The following is a 23,980-nucleotide window of genomic DNA, read 5'->3' as shown; positions in this document are numbered from 1 at the left end:
AGATGTAACTTCAAAAAAAAAAAGGATTGGAAAAGATTGGAAATGTCTGGTAAGTATACATTTCAATATACTGCAACAAATCTTGAGATGAATAAATGTTGTTACCTGAGTAATGAGTATTTAATAAGCAGGCTTTGCTGTTGTAAAGCTTTAGTTGTTGGTAGTGTATTACAGTACTATCAATTGAAGGTCATTTTACTACTGATATAGACCTCACATCAGATGCTGCATTCTCCATATTATTAGTCTTCTTGTCAAGTAAAGCTTTGTAAAAACAGTGGCAACTTGCAAAAGTGCAACATTATTAAGAAAGATATGCAGAATATCCTGTTTAAGAAATTAAAAGTTGCATGCTAACCATGCTTTGCAATCCTGACAATGATAAAGTATTATCATCCCACTCTTCTTATTTTTACCTGTTTTGACTTCTTATGAGTTCCTTAATACCTACTAATCTGGTGATGAATTACAAACATTTGTAGATTAGATCTCCCCCTTCCTGGCTCAGCATTATTTTCTTTATTTGCAGCCAAGTTTGGACCTGTCTGACACAAAGCTGGGTGGCAGTGTGAGATATGAGGAGAATGCAGGGTGACAGGCAGGTTGGGTGAGTGGGCAAATGCATGGCAGATGTGGTTTAATGTGGATAAATGTGAGGTTATCCACTTTGGTGGCAAAAACAGGAAGGCAGATCACTATCTGAATGGTGTCAAGTTAGGAAAAGGGGAAGTACAACAAGATCTAGGTGTCCTTGTTCATCAGTCATTGAAAGTAAGCATACAGGTACAGCAGGCAGTGAAGAAAGCTAATGGCATGTTGGCCTTCATAACAAGGGGAGTTGAGTATAGGAGCAAAGAGGTCCTTCTGTACAGGGCCCTGAAGAGACCACACCTGGAGTATTGTGTTCAGTTTTGGTCTCCAAATTTGAGGAAGGACATTCTTGCTATTGAGGGAGTGCAGTGTAGGTTCACAAGGTTGATTGCCGGGATGGCGGGACTGTCATATGTTGAAAGGTTGGAGCGATTGGGCTTGTATACACTGGAATTTAGAAGGATGAGAGGGGATCTGATTGAAACACATAAGATTATTAAAGGATTGGACACGCTAGAGGCAAAAATCATGTTCCCGATGTTGGGGGAGTCCAGAACCAGAGGCCACAGTTTAAGAATAAGAGGTAGACCATTTAGAACAGAGTTGAGGAAAAACTTTTTCACCCAGAGAGTTGTGGATCTATGGAGTGCTCTGCCTCAGAAGGCAGTGGAGGCCAATTCTCTGGATGCTTTCAAGAAAGAGTTAGATAGAGCTCTTATAGACAGCGGAGTCAAGGGATATGGGGAGAAGGCAGGAACGGGTTACTGATTGTGGATGATCAGCCATGATCGTATTGAATGGCGGTGCTGGCTAGAAGGGCCGAATGGCCTACTCCTGCACCTATTGTCTATTGTCTAATGTCCTTTTTTATGTTAAAGTTTTAGCTATAAAATTCTACAGCATAATGCTATGTTTTCATTTTCGATGAACCAATTCTCAAAATGTAATCTGAATCCCATATATGCGCAGTGTACTTTAGAGAACACTGGAGATAGCTGGACACATGGCATGACAATATATGCATCAGTGGATACTGTGGATGAACTAGAAGATTCATAGTCTGCTGTGGAATAGATCTGTGGCATTCAAGACCAGTGATCCAGAACTATAAACGATGTCCTGGTACGACCTATGGAAGGCTATTTTAAGGATGAGAAAACAATTCCAGTTGTTGTTAGAGAAAGAATCAGATGTGAATCAGCTAGGCAGGGTTTGCAGGCCATTATTTCTTACAAAACAAAACCTAACAGCTGTGATGCTTCACTCGCAGATGAGCTCAATGCCTTTCATAATGCTTAGAAAGGGAGACTAAAACTACACCTGGAAAAATCCCTGCAGCATCTGGTGAGCTTGTGACCTCTGTCTCCGAGACTGACATCAAAACATCTTTCAAGAGGGTGAACCCTTGCAAGGTGTCAGGCTCTGATGGTGGACCTGGTAGAGCTTTGAAACCCTGTGCAAACTAACTGACAGGAACGTTTAAGGACATCTTCAATTTCTCACTGCTGCAGTCAGAAGTTCCCACCTGGTTCAAAGGGGTGATAATCATACTAATGTCCAAGAAGATCAGGGTGAGCTACCTTAACAGCTATTGCCCAGTGGCACTTACGTCTATTGTAATGAAATGCTCTGAAAGGTTGGTTATAGCTAGAATCAACTCCTGGACCCTAAGCAATTTGCCTTTTGCCACACAGGGTCTTCACTAGATGCAGCCACACTGTCTCTCTACTCAGCTTTAGAACTCCTGGACAATGGCAATACCTGTGGCAGGCTGCTGTTTATTGATATTAGCTCAGCATTTAACACAATCATACTGTCAGTCCTAATCAACAAACTCCAAAACCTGGGCCCCTGTACCTCCCTCTGCAACTGAATCCTTGACTTCCTCTCTGGGAAGCCACAGTTTGTGTGGATCAGAAATAACATCTCCTCCTCGCTGATAATCAATAAAGGATGTGTGATTAGCCCACTCCCTACTCTCTCTACACCATATATAAATTTGTAGACGACACAACAAGTGTTGGCAGAATTTCAGATAATGACAAGAAGCCGTCCTGGAGCAAGATAGATCTACTGGTTGAACAGTGTCACAGCAACAACATTGCACTCAACATCAGTAAGAGCAAGGAATTGAATGTAGACTTCAGGAAAGGGAAGCCGAGGGAACATACACCAGCTCTTATTGAAGGATAAAAAGTGAAAAAGGAGAGCAGTTTCAAGTTCCTGGGTGCAAACATCTTTGAGTATCTATCCTGGGCCCAACATATTGATGCATGACAGCAGCTATATCTCATTAGGAGTTTGACAATAATTGGTATGTCATGGAAGGCACTCGCAAATTTCTACAGATGTATTGTGCAGCACGTTCTAACTGATTGCATCATTGTCTTGTATCGAAGGGGCACTGCACAGGATCAGAAAAAGCAGCAGAATGTAGTAAACTCTGCCAGTTCCTTCATGGGCACTGGCCTCCCTAGCATCCAGGATATTTTCAAAAAGTGATGCCTCAAATAGGCAGCATCCATTATGAGGGACCCCATCACCCAGGACATGCCGACTTCTCCTGCTCCCATCAGGGAGAAGGTACAGGAGCCTATAGCCAGACACTACTCATTTCAGAAATAGCTTCTTTCTGTCCACCATCAGATTTGTGAATGGAGAGTGAACCCACGGACACCACCACAAGATTTATTTCCTCCCTTTCCACGCTACTTATTTAATTTAATTTACTCTTTTTATATGTACTTCTTATTGTAGGCTATCATTTTTATTATTATGTGTTGCAATGTACTGCTGCTGCAACACAACACATTTCATGAAATATTCCAGTGATATTAAATCTGATTCTGATTCAGGTTCAATAATTTACTGTCCCGAGTATAGGCATTACAAATGTTAATAGCAGGAACAGGCCTTAATTTTTAGGTGAAATCTTGTACCACTGTTAATAAAGTGGTCTGGTCTCAATTGAGTGTTTGTGAGGATTCTTTTGAGGATCCAAGTCCTTTTCTTCCTGATGGTCCTAATTTTTCTCATCTGAAAGGCCAAAGACAATAGGCATATTGAATAGGCTTCTGCACACTCCATTCCTTTCACATGACTTCAATTGAAAATACATTGCCATATGTTCATCATTGTTGGATCTAAAACCTTATCAATAGATGGCATCTCCTGGGTGGAGAGGGTCCTTTGTAATGGACGCCACCTACTTGAGGTATTGTCTTTGGAAGTGGTCCTTGGTGGTGGGGAGGCTAGTGCCCACGGTGGAGATGGCTAAACCACTGCAGTTCTTTCCAATCCTGTGCATCGTTCCTGGGAATATGTTCAGAAGAAGGAACATATTAATGAAAGGAGACAGTTCCTCAGCATCAGAGGGGTTGTTAGGATTGGACAATAAGTGCTTGTATTATTATGGATGCCCACAACCTGTCTCCTTATATTCTGAGCCAGACTCTGAGACCTTGCTTACTCCAGTGATTGTGGTTCTGAGTTCCTCCATACCTAGCAGAAACAGAGTGAGTGAAGGGTACGTTCTTACACATCGAATCATTTGTAAGGCCATTTTTCTGGTAGGTTGTGTGATAGAATATTGTTGCTGGGTGTCCCATGCACTAAACATGGTCAAAATCAGAATCTGAAACAGGTCTATTATCACTGACATATGTTGTGAAATTTGTTCCTTTGCAGCAGAACCACAGTGCAATACATAAAAATTGCTATAAGTTACAATAAGGTTAAATAAATAGAGCAAAAAGAGAGCAAAATACTGAAGACATGATCATAAGTTCATGGACCATTCAGAAATCTGATGGCAGAGCGGAATGTCTTTAAGACATTGAGTTTGCATCTTCAGCCTCCTGTATCTCCTCGCTGAAGGTAATAATGAGGAGAGCATAACCTGGGTGGAGAGGGTCTATATAATGGATTCCGCCTTCTTAAGGTATCGCCTTGTTAAGATGTGAGAAGGCTAGTGCCCGTGGTGGAGTTGACTGTGTCTACAACACCGCAGCATTTTCCAATCCCATTCATTGTTGTCACCATACCAGAAGGTGATGATGCAGCCAGTCAGAATATTCTCCATGCTACATCTGTAGGAATATGATAGAGTCTTTGGTGACATACTAAATCACCTAATGCTACTAATGGAATATAGCCACCGACATGCCTTATTTGTGATTGCATCAATATGTTGGACCCAGAATAGATCCTCAGAGATGTTGACTCACATGAGCTTAAAACTGCTCACCCTTTCCAACATACCTGTCTGTCCAGTGCAGTGTCACTTTGACTTGAAAATATTGATGCTGGAACAATTTCTAGGCTTGCCGCATTTAACTGCAATGTAAATAATCATAACAGAACTTCCTCACTGCTGAAGATTCTCTTTGTTCTCTGGAGCTGAGATTAAATTATAGAAGACTACAAGTGCAAAACCAGGTTTTAAGTTGAAGTTAACAACTTCTCATCATTATGCATTTTGAAATAGCTCAATTTCACATTAGATCAAATGGGTCTACGGGCTTAGGGAAAACTAGACCAGAAGTTCAGAAATATCATTGTATCCTTGGATAAAGATAACATAATCTTGAGTTTTCTGATTCCATCCACCTCAAAGGCCTCTCAGAATTGTACTCTATTATCCTTTAGATGAAGCATTTATATTGAAACATCAGAAAATGGAAAATAAGAGCATGTCTCCTTTCTGCCTCTGGTTACAGAGTTTTTGATAAATTATGCAAGTTCAGTTTTCAGTACCCATTAGATTGTTGAAAACATCAAAGTTTTGAAGAGACCTTTTTTTCCCAAGATAAATTTTGCAGTTTTCTGCAGTCTTTTTGGGAATGTGGGTGCTACTAGCAAATCCAGCATTTATTGTCAAATCTTCATTTGATTAAAGTTGTTTCTTTGGAGTGATCATCGCAAAATGATGATGTATATTTATTGAAGGATTATGAGCAGTGTTTTGCTCCAGTTCAGCAGTTTTTTTTCTTGTCATACTGTGAATGCCAAGACTGATGGAATGACTAGTGCAAAAAGCCTTGGTAGGTAGCTGCCAAACATCCTTCTGAATAAAGCCTCTTGCAGCTACAGCATTCCAATGCTGGAAAGAGTGCATATTAAAGCTAATGGATGGATTACTGGTGCAGCCAATGACCTTGCCTGATAAACATCTCTGAGCTTTATTGTTGTTCTTGCACTTACTCAAGAAAGCAGGAAATACTTTTGACATCTGCTTTGTAGATCATATTTTGATGAGTAATGAAAAGAGTACTGCTGCAGAAAATTCAGCCTCTGCTTAAAATAAGAGATGCATTCTCATTAGCAGAGATTTATCATCAATTGCAATAGGTCAGACTTGAAATGGGTTACCTGTCCAAACTGGTCATTTATTTTTGACTGTTTATTATTCATTCTAACAATATCAGTGAAAGCTCTGAAGAAACTATTCATGTCGTCTCAGATGACATATTGGGTTGTTAATGTTAGAACTCTGGGTGAGAAAGAAATGGCAATAATCAGAGCTGGATTTAGTAGGAAATGGGCTCATGCTTGGCAGATAACATTTAAGCTATTCAATCATGTTATACATGAGTATGGATATGGTCAATACTCAGAGTTATATTTATCTTATGAACTAGAGTTTGTTCAGTAGGTAAGTTGCCAAAAAGCCTCTAATTATTTGACGTAGATGCTGTACTAAAGATAAATATAGTATTAGGAATTGTCTGGATGTTCCTTCCAACTAGTTCAATTAACTATTTCTCCTTGATCCCAGTCACACATCCATTAGATAAATTGGCAATGATAGTATATACTTTATTCAGGTTTGACTACTTCCTTGCGGATGTAAGATTTATTATGTTCTATGGAATGTTAATAGTATTTTTCAGTGATCACATTATTTATAAAGCTCTGTTTAGGCTACATCAAGAATATTGGATTCACTTCCAGTCACCACATCATAGGAAGGACACGGAGGCTTTGCAGAGGATGCCAATGAGGTTTACCAGGGTGCTACCTGGATTAGTGAGCAGTCTGGAAAATCTTTAGGGTGCTTTCAATCGTGCGGCAGAGGCTGAGAGGAGACCTGATGGAAGTTTATTAGAGTATGAGATGTTTAGATAGAGTAATAGCTAGCATTTTTGCCCCAGGTTTAAACATTCCAGTACTACGAGAATGCAATTAAAATTAAAGGGAGTACGTTCAAAGGAAATGTGCAAGGTCAGCATTTTTCACAGAAAGCGGTGGGTCCCTGCAATGCACTGCCAAGGGTAGAAGTGCAGATGAGTATAACAAAAGTGTTGAATAGGATCTTAGATAGGCATATGAATATGTAGAGAATAGAACGGCATGTACTTGAGTAGGCAGAAGATACTAGTTTTGTTAGGCATTTATTTGCTAGTTTGATAAGTTTAGTTTAACATATAGACTAAATGGCTTGTTCTAAAGTGGTAATGTTCTATGCTCTACGTTCTGTCTTCTATGCTGTACTGTATGTTCTGTCATTCAATTTTGTATTCACCAACTACAATCAAACATTTCACTTTCACCTTTATCTCAAGATGACATCCATTTGAAAGTAAAGCTGGACATCAATCTAATAGTGTGATATATATGTGTGTATATATATATATATATATATATATATATATATATATATATATATATAAGTAACCAAACTGAAGTCCAGGATAATTTAATATTGCCTTTTTTATTATTGTCTCTTATTATATTTATTACAAAAACCCTTAGCAAAGTAATGTCAATAGTAACTGTAAAAAGACAAATACAAAATAAAAAATCTATATAAAATTGATTGTAATATATACTGTTGCTGTTCAGTAGAGGAGGTTTACAGTATTCATTCTTGTAGAGTACAGAAATGAATCTACAGTACACCTTTTGTAAATGTGGATTTTTCATTGGACTAAATGTATGAGATATTTGGTATGCCTAAATTTTTGAAGTTAAAGATCAGTTGAATGAAGAATAAAGATATTTTCATACTAGGTGAAAATTGCTGGCAACCTTTGATCAAAGCATCTCAAAAGGTACTATATGTTGAATGCATTGATGTCATCATGTATTCCTTCAGGAGCTTTCAGGCATTAATATCATTGTAATGTACATGCCAATTGATTGCACTAGGAAATGCCAAGGGACTCTTAGAAGAACAGTAATTTTACCTTCATCAGTACCATAACATCAATGAATTTATTTCAAAAAGGTCAGATACGAAAAAACATAAACATGTGGTTGCTGTCTGTGAATGACAAATGATTTTACCCAGATATAATAGTGGATATTTTAAAATTCTTGATTGTCTTGGAAGGCTTTAGGTTTGAGGTAGTCAGGCAGTTGAGCAAAGCAGAAATGAAGCAATTATCAAACAGTTCAGCTAGCATACATGAAAATAAGAAAGGTTAATATTTGAGTTAAAGGGTTGTGTAGAGAGATTTAAATTTGACAGTTTTAGGAGGAATAGGTTATGCATGCTTATATTTATGTGCACATACACTCAGTGGCCACTTTATTAGGTATAGGAGGTACCTAATAAAGTGACCACTGAGAGTATTTTCTCTTATCTGAGACGTGTTTAATGATGATTGGAAAGGCTGTACTCTTGCACACACCTCAAATACTGCACAAATGCTTTCTTAACTATAACCTTGAAGGGAAGTATTCTTAATATAAATGCACACATTCCAGCTATTAACCTTGTCTTATGCTGGTCTTTTGGATATAATTAACTGTGTAGGTTCCCTTTTCCAAAAGCATTTCTGACCATTTAGGTTTAATGTGTGATACCTCTTTTGGTTTGCAATGGTTCTGTGGTTGATCTATTGTTATTGCTTTCAATGTTAATGCTGAAACCCAAATCCGGATAATGATGACAACTTACTAGTTTCTATTGTCAATTATAACACTAATGCATTTACTACAGAGCATGACCATCTTTGCAATGCAAATTGCGTTCTGATGTCAGTTTTAATATTAATATGAATGTAGATGATGAAGACACTGCTAGCTTAATCTTGTGGATAAGTTCTGCCTTATTTCCCCTCAATCGATTATTTTTATAATTGCATTTTAGCTGTTACAGAGTTGAACATTGGATATTGCCAACCTGAGCATGGTTGCTGCTCGCCTTTCTTGGTCTGATTGCAACCATTTCTGGTCTGCTGGGTAATCCTGCTGTGTTTGATCAAGTTGTAATCCACATTTTCTTACAGCACATCGTCAAAATATTAGTTTATATCTAGCTACTCTTCCATAAGTTTAAATATTTCTCTTACATTTGAATTCCTGTAGCAAAAACAACCAATCTTACAAGGTTTCAAGTATCCTCTTCAGGCAAGCAGCATCCTGCTGAACTTGCAAGGTCTCCAAAGTCCAATTCTTCCTATAGTACAAAGTCCAATAATGCATAGTAAATATACTTGTAAAGCCCAGTGGAACAGAATGGATGAGACAATGGCATAAATGGCATTAGCACTGCCATTTCAGTGAGTTATGCAGATGAGTAGTCCATTTCATATTTTAACAATTAGAACTATTGGTTATCTGCAGCACTCAATCAGCATGATAAATAGCTATTGAACATTGGCTTTTGTTCTGGAACTGAAATGCAATCAATAAAACAACAGGCTCATTAAATAATAATGTTGTTGCTGCACACTTGCAAGATGGGAAGCCAAGCACTTCTTATTTCTTCACTTTTGCACATGCCTGTAGTTTGCCCATAAGATTGTTACAAGTGGCTCAACATGTGAATTGCTTAAAAGAAATAAAGGCTTTTCTCTCATTTAAAATGATCAAAATGATATTCTGAGTTTGTGTTAAAGCTTTCGGCTATGCGATCCAAAGCACTGTTTATTATTCCATAAATTAAGAGAGATCAATATGTCACAAATAATTTTTACATTTATCTATTTAATCCATGACCAGAATTAAAACAGTTGGCTTAGTAAGGTATACTGTTGAGTTAGATCTCCAGCAGTATCTGCTACTGGGTGCATATTGACTGCACCAGAGGAAGGCCACGTATTCCGAGTTCTAAGATCACTGAAGGATATGGATATTGATGGCAATTAATATTTATCAATCATTGCCTTGTGGAAGAGATGGTGACCTGCTGTCATGAAATACAGCTATCACTGTGGTACAGGTATTCCCAATGTGTTTTAAGAATAAAAGATTTGAAAGATTCTCCTGCTGATCTTCAGGATGGTAAGGATTGTGCATCTGTGATGTGAAACTGAAGAAGCCTGAGAGAGTTCTTTCTGTTCAGTTTTTAGATGGAACACACAGCAGCCGTCGAATATCTGTGATCATAATCATGCAAGCTCAGAGTCGTGGATAAGTGACAAAATAAGCAGATTATTTTTTCCTGTGTAACATTGAGTTTGTTGAAGCTGTACTCATTAATGGAAATGAAGAGTATTCAATTATTCAATTCAGTAAGTAAATGATATAAAATCTTTGTACAGTCGGGCATAAATCATAAGAAATCAATGTCATTAGAAACAGGGATGGTGCCAGAGGATTGGATTGCTCATATGGTTCCATTGTTTAAAAAGGGTTCTAAGAGTATACCTAGCAATTATAGGCCTGTCAGTTTGACGTCAGTGGTGGGTAAAGTAATGGAAAGTATTCTTAGAGATGGTATATATAATTATCAGGATAGATAGGGTCTGATTAGGAACAGTCAACATGGATTTGTGTGTGGAAGGTCATGTTTGACAAACCTTATTGAACTTTTTGAAGAGGTTATGAGGAAAGGACGAGGGTAAAGCAATGGATGTTGTCTATATGGACTTCAGTAAGGTCTTTGACAAGGTTCCACACGGAAGGTTAGTTAGGAAGGTTCAATCATTAGGTATTAATATTGAAGTAGTAAAATGGATTCAAAAGTGGCTGGATGGGAGATGCCAGAGAGTAGTAGTGGATAACTGTTTGTCAGGTTGGAGGCCGGTGACTAGTGGTGTGCCTCATGGATCTGTACTGGGTCCAATGTTGTTTGCCATATACATTAATAATCTGGATGATGGGGTGGTAAATTGGATTAGTAAGTATGCAGATGATACTAAGGTAGGTGGCGGTGTGGATAATGAAGTAGGTTTTCAAAGTTTGCAGAGAGATTTAGGCGATCTAGATTTAGAGAGATTTAGATTTAGAAGAGTGGGCTGAAAGATGGCAGATGGAGTTTAATGCTGATAAGTGTGAAGTGCTACATTTTGGTAGGAATAATCCAAATAGGACATACATGGTAAATGGCAGGGTATTGAAGAATGCAGTCGAACAGAGTGATCTAGGAATAATGGTGCATAGTTCCCTGAACGTGGAATCTTATGTGGATAAGGTGGTGAAGAAAGCTTTTGGTATGCTGGCCTTTATAAATCAGAGCATTGAGTATAGGAGTTGGGATGTAATGTTAAAATTATGCAAGGCATTAGTAAGGCTGAATTTGGAGCATTGTGTACAGTTCTGGTCACCGAATTATAGGAAAGATGTCAACAAAATAGAGAGAGTACAGAGAAGATTTACTAGGACATTACCTGGGTTTCAGCACCTAAGTTACAGGGAAAAGTTGAGCAAGTTAGGTCTTTATTCTTTGAAGCATAGAAGGGGGAACTTGATAAAGGTATTTAAAATTATGAGGGAGATAGATAGATTTGATGTGGATAGGCTTTTTCCATTGAGAGTAGGGCAGATTTAAACAAGAAGGCATGAATTGAGAGTTAGGGGACAAAAGTTTAAGGGTAACATGAGGGGGAATTTCTTTACTCAGAGAGTGGTAGCTGTGTGGAACGAGCTTCCAGTAGAAGTGGTAGAGGCAGGTTCGGTATTGTCATTTAAAGTAAAATTGGATAGGTATATTGACAGGATAGGAATGGAGGGTTATGGGCTGAGTGTGGGTCAGTGGGACTAGGTGAGAGTAAGCATTTGTCATGGACTAGAAGGGCCGAGATGGCCTGTTTCCGTGTTGTTATTGTTATATGGTTATATGGATATATAAATCTCTCAGCAAAGAACACAGAGCTGGTGATATGTTATTGCATTATTTGTGTGGCTGGTTCAGTTAAACTTACAGTTAATTGCTAGTTCTCTAATTTGACTGAACTGAAGATGGAGTACTGATGTGTTGCAGACTGGCAATACTGGGGGATTAATTTTCACATCCCATTTCTTGTACATGTCGATCCTGTGCAGTTTTGATTATGTCATATTGAGATTACTTCCGTGTATCGTAGCAGAAAATTAACCATAAAATCTTAATACTAAGGGGAGAGGAGCGCATGAGTAAGACAGCAGTTTTCTGGGTTCAGTCTTCAAAATTTATGTATCTTTTTCTGCATAGGACGATGATTTTAATGGTTCAGAGTCCTAGGGTCATACATCACAGAAAAAGTTTTTTTAACCTAACTCATCAGTGCAATCATGCAGGGAGCTTTGGGATTTAGTGACCAGCAATGATGAAGGACAGGTGATACATTTGTAAGCCCAGGATACTGAGTGTCCTGATAGAATGACAGCATAATTGCCAGTCTAAATTCAATGACTGAACATACTGGTAGTTATTGCTGATTAAAGCCAGCATGCACCTAAAGGGAGGTACATTGTGGTCAAAGCAGAAGTTTCAGCAGCATCTGAAGATGGATGAGGTCAGGCACACTGCATCAGAAATCTAAGAAAGCAAAGCAAAGGGAAGGATAAAGATCCTTCAGCGTTTGGCAGACCTGAAATCTCCTGGTGAAGTACAATGGAACTACAGTGCAAGGTGGAAGATCATTATGAGGAGGCAAGCCCATAAAGGATATATGTGTATGTAGTTCAATGATTATCTTTTCAGGTAGCATATTTCAACAATTAAAATGCTGGTCTCAGACAACTGCTTTGTGCCCCAAACTAGACAAGTTACCAATATCAATAGCCTGGATATTCTGATCATATGCTTTATCACCCCCCCAAACAACTTGTCACTGCCTGAAGCATGCCATTTACTTGAATATACTAACTCTACCACATCCACCATCTAATTTTATATAACTTTTCCCCTGTGGAAGATGCCAATGGATGTCTTGATAGACATTCAAAATGATAAGAGGAGGTTTGTAAGACTCTTTTTCTCAAGGCAGTTGTGTCTAAAACAGAAGGGAACAAATATAAGGTGAGAGGCAGGAGGTTAAAAAGGTGTCTATGGGGATATTTTTGTACAGAAAACTGTTGGAATCTGGAATGTGCTGTTTGACTTGGTGGTAGTGCTGAAGGCATATCTTTTCACAGATGAAATATCTAGAGAAATCCATGAAACTAACAAAGCATAGAAAGAAACTGATCACAGGCAAGTACATATGACTAGCACAGATAAGTGGTGCTGGGGTGGAGATATATCTCTAACAAAGGAGGGGTAAGGCACTCTTTACATCCGATAGCCTGCAGATCACCCTTAGGCAAGGTGTAGCACCTGCTTAGCCTCCTGAACAAGATCACCAAAGCCTGGGGAGAAAATGGTTCATATCGTATGTTCGGCACAGCATTGTGGGCCGAAGGGCCTGTATTATGCTGTAGGTTTTGTATATTTCTATGTTTCTTTCACAAGTCCTGGTTATGCGACCACTGACACCAGGCAGGCAATCTCTGAAGATTACTGACAATGACTGGGGTCTCCTGTCTTGTAATGATGTGTCCCAGAAAAAGGCAAGACATATCATTTCTGTTGAAAAATTTGCCAGAAGCAATCATGGTCATGGAATGATCATGGACACGCTGCGCTGAAGGGTTGGTGCCATTTGTTTATATGTTTCCAAATAAGTTATGCAATGATTAGCATATTTTGTTATCCCTCCAGTATAAGCTGATACATAACCAGTAACAGCAGCAATAAACTAGCCAAGGATGAAATGAACTGCAATGCTTTATTCCCTGAAGGACTGAGCACACAGATTGTGCAAATGCTGCTGAGCCTGTGATCACCTACGTTGCAGATGACTTGACCTTTTACTTAGTCTTTGTTCCATTCCATCTCCCACTCATCCCAAAACTTCTGATGTTGGCAATTTGTATATCTAATAAAGAAAGTCACAAGAAGAAGTGTCGATGCAGCATTTGACAAGCAGAAAACAAAGAGTTCAGTTGCTCTGGGACGGCATCCCAGGGTGAGTACTTAGGATTTGCACTGCGCAACTGGCAGGTGTGTTTACAAACATTTTTAATCTCTCCCAGTTCCAGTGTAGAGTGCCGTCCTGCTTCAAATCATCCATCATTCTCCCTGTACCAAAAAAGACCAAGGTAACGTGCCTGAATGACTGGTGTCCTGTCGCACTCACCTCAATAATAAGAAAATGCTTTGAGAGGCTGGTTAAAGATTACACTTGCAGCTTGCTACCACCAAACATGTACCCCTTACAATTCGCCAACTGACGCAACCAATCGCCAGAATAGCCAATGCTCTACATACCATCCTTACACATCTAGAAAATAAGGGTGCTGATGTGAGAATGCTGTTCTTGGACTACAATTCAGCAATCAACACCATAGTTCCATCGAGGCTTGACAGCAAGCTCAGAGACCTCAACCTTGACCCTGCCTCGTGCAGCTGGATCCTGGACTTCCTGTCAGATCGCCAGTAGGTTGTAAGAGTGGGCTCCCTCACCTCCAAACCTCTGACTATCAATACAGGAGCCCCTCAGGGCTGTGTACTGAGTCCCCTCCTTTACTCCCTGTACACCCGCGACTGTATCGCCACCCACAGCACTAAGCTGCAAATTAAATTTGCCAAACGGTACATTGATTGGCTTATCCCAAACAATAATGAGGTGGCCTGCAGGGAAGAAGTCATCTGTCTGTCACAGTGGTATCAAGAAAACAACCTCTCCCTCGATGTCACAAAAAGAAAGGAGCTGGTTGTGGATTACAGGAGGAATGGAGACGGGTTAACCCCTATTGACATCAATGGATCTGGGGTTGAGAGAGTAAACAGCTTCAAGTTCCTCGGCATCCACATTACCAAGGATCTCATGTAGTCTGTACACACCAGCTATGTGGTGAAAAAGGCACAACGGTGCCTATTTCACCTCAGACAGTTGAGGAAGTTTGATATGGACCCCCAAATCCTAAGAACTTTCTACAGGGGCACAATTGAGAACATCCTGACTGACTGCATCACTGCCTGATATGGGAACTGTACCTCCCTTAATCACAGGACTCTGCAAAGAGTGGTGCGTACAGCCCAGCACATCTGTGGTTGTGAACTTCCCATGATTCAGGACATTTACAAGGTCAGGTGTATTTAAAAGGGCCAGTAGAATTACTGGGGATCCAAGTCACCCCAACTACAATCTATTCCAGCTGCTACCATCCAGGAAGTGGTACCACGGCATAAAAGCCAGGAGCAACAGGCTCTAGAATGGCTTCTTCCACCAGGCCATCAGACTGATTAACACGCTGATTTGAGTGTATTTCTATGTTACATTGACTGCTCTATTTATTATAAATTGCTATGTTTGCACATTGCACATTTAGATGGACGCATAACAGAAAGATTTTTGCTCCTCATGTATGTGAAGGATGTAAGAAATAAAGTCAATTCAATTCGATTCTTACATTAGTGATAATTAGTATTAGCAGCAGGAATTATGAAAAGCAGAGGCACATAAACAAATCTAGGAATTCTACCAGACTGGTTTATGTTAAATAAACATACTGTTTATTGTTCACAGCTCTACAGCTCCCAATTCCTGCCCTTGAATCCATACATCTCAACTTATTCCTTTCACAAATATTTATTTATATCTTTAGCTGTGCCACCCAGGAACCTACCTATTTAACACTAGTTTCATCACAGGACAATTTACAATGACCAGTTAACTTACTGATGTAACCTGTTTCTGGTCTAATACACACTTTCTATAGTCAAAATGTCAAATCTGACAGAGCCAGATAACAACTATTGTGTCCTGTGGTAAACGTGACTGGTAGTCAGGGCAGGGAGAAATATTACCTGAGGTCTTGTTTCCCCAGGGAACAGGATTGTGAAAACTGTGTGATTCAGAAGATACATTTGAAGATTTTGATGGTACTGAAGAATACTGACATCTATTTTCTCTTCAAATTCCCTTTTAAAGCGATCAAATCGACGTTATTGAATGTGTCAGGAGGGAACATACTCTTCTAAGCTGGGACATCATGTACACTACTGGTTTTGAGTTGCAATCTCGGATAAAAACTTCAGGCAATGAAAAGCAGGTTTTTGTGAGAGTCTTGTTCCGTGAAATAATATCTTAAAGGAAATGTTAAAAGACATAATGGATAATTCAATTAATAAATTGAAAGTGAAATATGAAAGCCTTATCTTAATGCCTTACAGATATTTTCCTAATCTACAAGATGGACTGGAGCGGTTCAAAGGAGTGAGGAAGAAGTTTGTGGGGAACGGATGTGAGGTTGGATCACTCCAAGCATTGAGCTGATTTGATGAGATATGGAAAGGCTTAGGGCTGTGCAGTTCCAGTGTGTCACTGCGCCAAGGGCAAAGCCTTAAAGCGAGGCATTACTTGGTGTTCGGACAATGTAAGCACTGGCCCAGATGGACTGCAAAGCCAGACTGTGGAGGCAAAGGCTGAGCTGATTCCACTCACTGTCTGGCAATGTTCATTCCTCTCTCTACTGGCTGTCATTTCTGAGAGTTTCTCAGTGGTTTTTCCCCACTAATATGATGAACTTGAGATCAATACTTGGGCCTGCAATGGCTGATTAGGACTCGATCTGGTTCATAAAGCTGTCATTTTCATCTATTGGTTGCATGATGTGTGTTTTTTTTTAAATCTGCTTTCTCTGCATAGTGGTTGTGGTCTTTTTAATTCGGTTTTTCAGATTTCTTGCTTTGAGACCGCCTGTAAGCTAACAAATTTCAAGGTATATAATTTGTATATTCTTTGATAATAAACAAACTTTGACTGATTGATTTGATTAAGTTTACATTGTCTGAATTCTGTCTCAAAGACTTAAAACTTTAATGGTTTGGGACTGAGAACATAGTCTGCCCTAGAAAGACATGTTAATAACTACAAAATGTAAGGAGTTTGTGTCCCAGAGGTTAGGAGGCATCTACATCTAGAAGTGCCCAAAGCAACTTTCTCATTACAGGGAAAACCCATCAGCTAAATGGAGACAAGATCTGCCAGTTTCAATGGGTAGGGAATTTTATATTATTTCTTACAGTCCATGGGTTTTGAAAGAGTTTTCCCATTAATCTATAAATTCATGTTCTTACTTGGATCGTATTTTGGCATGTGAGTAGTTTTTGATTCCTAAATGAGATCAAAAAAGCATAGTTAGCAGATTTTTGGAATATTCTAAGTTTATAGAGAGTAAAATGAGAACAGATAGTTGGGAGTAAGTTGGAAAAGGGAAGTCAAAATGAATGAAAGAAGCAGTAGAATTGACAAAAATGTCACCATGCTACCATAGGATATTGTATTCTGCAGCATAAAACCTTACCGCTTAATGCATTGCAATTCATCTCTAGTTCAATTTATAAACTAGGGATGAGAAAAAAACTAGAGTATTATAGCTCTAGTACAAAGTAGAATGGTTAATCTTAGTCACCCTCTTCGAGAAAAGTAAACTGTATAAAAAACACAAAATTCAGGAGGCATAGTGCACACAAATTACTGGAGGAATTCAGCAGGCCAGGCAGCATCTATGGGCAGAGTAAGAGTTGACATCTTGGGCTGAGAACTTTCATCAGGACCCTTCATCTTAGTTCAAAATGTCAACTGTTAACTGCTTTCCCATAGATACTGCCTGGTCTGCTGGGTTCCTCCAGCATTTGAATTGACTTTATTTCTTATATCCTTCACATACATGAGGATTAAAAATATTTATGTTATATCTCCATCTAAATGTGCAATCATAGTAATTTATAATAAATAGAACAGACAATGTAATATACAGTACACTCAAATTAGCATGAGTTTATCAGTCTGATGGCGTGGTGGAAGAAGCTGTCCCAGATCCTGTTGGTCCTGGCTTTTATGCTGCAGTACCACTTCCCAGATGGTAGCAGCTGGAATAGATTGTGGTTGGGATGGCTTGGGTCCCCAGTGATCCTACGGGCACTTTTTACACACCTGTCCTTGTAAATGTCCTGAATCATGGGAAGTTCACAACTACAGATGTGCTGGACTGTCCGCATCACTCTCTGCAGAGCCCTGCAATTAAGGGAGGTACAGATCCCATACCAGTCAGTGAGGCAGCCAGTCAGGATGCTCTAAATTGCCTGTATAAAGTTCTTAGGATTTGGGGGCCCACACCAAACTTCTTCAACTGTCTGAGGTGAAAGAGGCTCTGTTTTGCCTTTTTCACCACACAGCTGGTGTGTGCAGACCACATGAGGTCCTCGGTGATGTGGATGTCAAGGAACTTAAAGCTGTTTACCCTCTCAACCCCAGATACATTGATGTCAATAGGGGTTAGCCTGTTTCCATTTCTCCCGTAATCCACAACCAACTCCTTTGTTTTTGCGACATTGAGGGAGAGGATGCTTTCTTGACACCATTGTGTCAAGGTGATGAGTTCTTCCTTGTAAGCCACCTTGTTATTGTTTGAGTTAAGGCCAATCAATGTAGTGTCATTGGCAAAGTTAATTAGCAGATTGAAACTGGGTGGCGATACAGTCATGGGTATACAAGGAGTAAAAGAGGGGACTCAGTACACAGCCCTGAGGGGCTCCTATATTGAGAGTCAGAAGGTTGGAGGTGAGGGAACCCACTCTTACAACCTGCCAGTGATCTGACAGGAAGTCCAGGATCCAGCTGAACAAGGCAGGGTCAAGGCCAAGGTCTCTGAGCTTCTTGTCAAGCCTGGATGGAACTATGGTGTTGATTGCTGAACTGTAGTCCAACAGCATTCTCACATAAGCATCCTTATTCTCCAGATGTGTAAGGATGGTATGTAGAGCAGTGGCTTTTGCATCATCTGTTGATTGATTGTATCAGTAGGTGAATTGTAGGGGGTCTAGTTTGGGTGGTAGCATGCTGCAGATGTAGTCCTTGACCAGCCTCTCAAATCATTTGCTTATTATTGAGGTGAGTGCAACAGGACGCCAGTCGTTCGGGCATGTTACCTTGGTCTTTTTTGGCACAGGGACAATGGCGGATAATTTGAAGCAGAAGGTACTCTAAACTGGGAGAGGGAGAGAGTAAGAATGTCTGTAAGCACACCTGCCAGTTGTGCTGTGCACATCCTGAGTACTCGCCCTGGTGCGCTGTCTGGTCCTGCAGATCTTGAAACTGTCCAGTCATTGAAAAGATCTGCATACCTCAGCCTCAGAGATGACCAGGTTGCCGGTTGTAGCGGTGGCTCTCCTCGGAGGGTCAGAGTGAGTGACATTGAACCAAGCATCTAAGTGATCGAACTCATCCGAGAGATAGGCCACGATATTGACGGCACCACAATGTTTGGCTTTGAAGTCTGCGATAGTATGCAACCCTTGTGTTTTACTTTGATTTCTAGCATCTGCAGATTTTGTTAGTGAAAATATGGAAGGAACTCTGCAGGACACACAGCATCTAGGGAGGGGAATAAAAGTTGACTGGGCTGAGATCCTTCATTGGAACTGCACAAAACTACACAATAAAATGTTTTCAATGCATAATTCTGTTAAAGAAATCATAAGATGGAAATTAATTGGAAAACCGCTTTACATGTTTGCAAATTTTAGTTCAGTGGATTAGAAATAATATGAATTATTTGAATTAAAATTTATTTAATCACAGTTAAACCTGGTAAAAAGAAAGTAAAGGATTACATGACCCATAAGAAAAAATATCTACCCTGTCTGTTGCACTGTGAGATAAAATCCAGGAGATATTCAATGGGGGAATTGAAGCTATGTATCCCATGCCATTTCATGTGAGTGGTTTGCTAGGAATTACCCTAAAGGTTATGGAATAGAAACATAGAAAATAGGTGCAGGAGTAGGCCATTCGGCCCTTCAAGCCTGCACCGCCATTCAGTATGATCATGGCTGACCATTCAACTCAGAACCCTGTACCTGCTTTCTCTCCATACCCTCTGATCCCTTTAGCCACAAGGGCCTATCTAACTTCCTCTTAAACAGAGCCAATGAACCGGCCTCAAATGTTTCCTGTGGCAGAGAATTCCACAGATTCACCACTCTCTGTGTGAAGAAGTTTTTCGTCATATCGGTCCTAAAAGGCCTCCCCTTTATCCTTAAACTGTGACCCCTCGTTCTGGACTTCCCCAACATCGGAAACAATCTTCCTGCATCTAGCCTGTCCAATCCCTTTAGAATTTTATATGTTTCAATAAGATCCCCCCTCAATCTTCTAAATTCCAGTGAGTATAAGCCTAGTCGATCCAGTCTTTCTTCATATGAAAGTCCTGCCATTCCAGGAATCAATCTGGTGAATCTTTTCTGTACTCCCTCTATGGCAAGAATGTCTTTCCTCAGATTAGGGGACCAAAACTGCACACAGTATTCTAGGTGCGGTCTCACCAAGGCCTTGTACAACTGCAGTAGAACCTTCCTGCTCCTGTACTCGAACCTTCTTGCTATGAGTGCCAACATACCATTTGCCTTTTTCACCGAATCACTGGAAGAAACTGGCAATTAAAACCAGGCAGAGTGAAGCAGTTAATCTTCAGAAAAGTAGATTCAGTGCCGGGCCACGGCATGCTACAGTAGGGTTATCATAATATATTTTGCTTTTTGGATCCTGAATTCAAATCATGCTGAAAGCCTCAATATTCTGTAGTAAAGTGCTTACAGTAAAGGTCTGATGTGAAATAATTTCAAATGGATGCCTGCATTTCTGTGTGGCGAACAAAAACGTTGTCTGATGGAGGCCAGTCGAGACTAAATTGAAAGAAAAGGTATTGTAACTGAATTGATATTCCACAGCAGTTTTGTTCATCTAAATTTGTAAGTGGGATCTCAGTAGCCAAAGTACAGGATCAGAAAAAGCCAGACAGGGTTATAAATTCAGCCAACTCCATCATGAGCACTAGCCTTCCCACCTTCGAAGGACATCTTCAGTAGACGATGCCTCAAGAAGGTGGCATCGATCATTATGGACCCTCGCCATCCAGGAGGGTCTTCTCATTGCTATATTCAGGGAGGAGGTACACAGACTCAGTGTTATAGGAATTGCTTCGTCTCCTCTGCCATCAGTTTTCTATATGGTTCATGAACCCATGATCACTGGTTTGCTCTCTTCTTGCAATACTTACTTATTTTTAATATTTTTATTCTCTATATTTCTTATTATTACTTATAGTACTTTTAATGTATTACCCTGTGTTGTTGCTGCAGAAGAATAAATTCCACGACACATATCAGTGACAATAAACCTGTAGTCTATATTGGCGTCCTTCAGTTTTCTGTGTTCTCTTTCTTGTTGCTGATTGGTGGGCTGGGGTTTGAAGTTTGGGGGAGGGTTGATGTCCTTGTGGGCAAACTGTTAGTTTCTGTGTGCGGGAGGGGTTGGGGGATTTGGGGTTTGCAAGTTTTTGGTTTTACTTTTTCCTGCAGGGGGCGGGTGCGTGTTGCATTTTCTTTCAATGACTACCATGATTTTTTTGTATTTAGACCATAAAACAAAGGAGCAGAAGTCGGCCATTTGGCCCATCAAGTCTGCTCTGCCATTTTATCATGAGGTGATTCATTCTCCTATTTAGTCCCACTCCCCCGCCTTCTCACCATAACCTTTGATGCCCTGGCTACTCAGATACCTATCAATCTCTGTCTTAAATACACCCAATGACTTGGCCTCCACTGCCGCCCGTGGCAACAAATTCCACAGATTCACCAACCTCTGGCTAAAAGAATTTTTTGCATCTCTGTTCTGAATGGGCTTCCTTCAATCCTTAAGTCATGCCCTCTCGAACTAGACTCCCCCAACATGGGAAACAACTTCGCCTCATCTACTCTGTCCATGCCTTTCAACATTTGAAATGTTTCTATGAGGTCTCCCCTCATTCTTCTAAACTCCAAGGAGTACAGTCCATGAGTAGTCAAATGCTCCTCATATGTTAACCCTCTCATTCCCTGAATCATTCTAGTGAATCTTCGCTGAACCCTCTCCAACGTCAGAACATCCTTTCTTAAATAAGGAGCCCAAAACCACACACGGTACTCCAAGTGAGGTCTTACCAGTGCCCTATAGAGCCTCAACATCACATCCCTGCTCCTATACTCTTTTCCTCTAGAAATGAATGCCAACATTGCATTCGCCTTCTTCACCACCGATTCAACCTGAAGGTTAACCTTAAGGGTATCCTGCACAAGGACTCCCAAGTCTTGTTGCATCTCAGAACTTTGAATTCTCTCCCCACTTAATTAATAGTCTGCCCGTTTATTTCTTTTACCAAAGTGCATGGCCATACACTTTCCAACATTATATTTCATTTACCACTTCTTTGCCCATTCTACCAATCCATCCAAGTCTCTCTGCAGACTCTCTGTTTCCACAGAACTACCGACCCCTCCACCTATCTTTGTATCATCAGCAAACTTAGCCAAAAGCCATCTATTCCATAATCCAAATCATTGATTTACAATGTAAAAAGAAGCAGCCCCAACACGGATCCCTGTGGAACACCACTGGTAACCAGCAGCCAACCAGAATGGGATCCCTTTATTCCCACTCTTTGTTTCCTGCCAATCAGCCAATGCTTTATCCACGTATGTACTTTCCCGTAATTCCATGGGGTCTTATCTTGTGTAGCAGCTTCATGTGCAGCACCTTGTCAAAAGCCTTCCGAAAATCCAAATACACAACATCCACTACATCTCTCTTGACTAATCTACTTGAAATGTCCTCAAAAAATTCCAATAGGTTTGTCAGGCAGGATTTTCCTTTAAGGAAACCATGCTGAGTTCTGCCTATCTTGTCATATGCCTCCAGGTACACTGTAACCTCATCCTTGACAATCGACTCCAACAACTTCCCACCAACCACCGATGTCAAGCTAACAAGTCTATAATTTCCATTTTTTTTAATTGGCTATCTGGAGAAGACATATCTCAGAGTTGTATTCTGCATACATACTTTGATAATAAAATGAACATTTGAACCTTTGATTCTGAATCTGAATCACATATGATGAGCAACAGAGAGAAGGCATGGCTAAATCCTAGAATGTCCAGTCATCAATTGCCACTTTTATGACTGCACAATCAAGCTAATTTAAATTAGACTCTCACAAATAGCTTATTTAAATTGGCTCTCACAACACACTTGGAAGACTGATTTAAAATTTAACACATAAATAAAGTTCTTTGGGAATGTGAAACTTGACAGTGGTTCAAAGATACAAGCTGCTGTTTAGCATTTCTGTAGAAATGAGAAAAGTCAGGTTCTTTAAGAACGTTATGTCCTTCTCCCACCCTGCATCTCTATATCCTTGACAGACTCATTCTACTGTTCTGACCTATTCCCACTTAATTACAAATCTCAACCTACCTCAAAGCTCTCTCAGTCTGCTGTCACCAGGCCTTTCCCCATTCCTTGGAATGAACTGAATTGGCTGAAGGCTGATGGCAATTTCAGCAAGTGGCTGAGTTTACTAGCTCAGTATTTTTGGCTAAAGGTAATTAAAATTAAGTTTGATTTCTCGTTCTTTCTCATGGCCAGTAAAATAGTCCTAGGTAAACAAGTGCCAGATGGAACTATTACAGTCCTTGGAGATAAATTACTGTTCTGAACAGTTGTGCTTCAGTAGTTCTTTAAGCATATTGCAAGATTGCTGAGCCAAGGAAGCATCAGCTCTCCTTGTGAGATCATTGAAAGCTCACTCGTGTGGAATTTGAGAACTCGTTTACAGAAATCTAAATAGCCATGTCTTTCTGAATTTGCCAGATATGAGGTTAGATCAACTCAAAACATAAATCAGCTCACTGTCAAACTTATCCAACTGATAGTGGTGCCTCTTGTTAGCTAGATATGAAGTCATAGAGTCAAACAGTTATACAGCATGGAAACCAGCCCTTCAGCCCAAATTGTGCATGCTTACCAACTTGTCCATCTCAGCCTTAGTGACATCCTTCCTATAAAGCGGTGACCCAGGTTGTACCAATATTCCAGGTGCAGTTTCATCAAAGTCCCTGCTCTAATACTTAATGCCCCAGCTGATAAATTCAGTTCTTCACCAGCTTTTCTACCTGTCACCAAATCATCCCCTTCATACTTGTCTGAGTTAACTCCGATCTGCTATCACACTTCACCAGTTGATATAGATCTTATTGCATTCTTAGACAATTTTCATCACTAAAAACACACCACCAGTTTTGATGTCACCTACAATCTTAGTAATCATGCTACCTACATGCTCATTCGAATTGTTTATATAAGTCAGGTGA

Source organism: Hypanus sabinus, chromosome 9 (genome assembly GCF_030144855.1).
Source record: "Hypanus sabinus isolate sHypSab1 chromosome 9, sHypSab1.hap1, whole genome shotgun sequence".
NCBI lineage: Eukaryota > Metazoa > Chordata > Chondrichthyes > Myliobatiformes > Dasyatidae > Hypanus > Hypanus sabinus.
The sequence above is the reverse complement of the archived record's forward strand: the minus strand, read 5'-3'. Positions refer to the sequence as shown.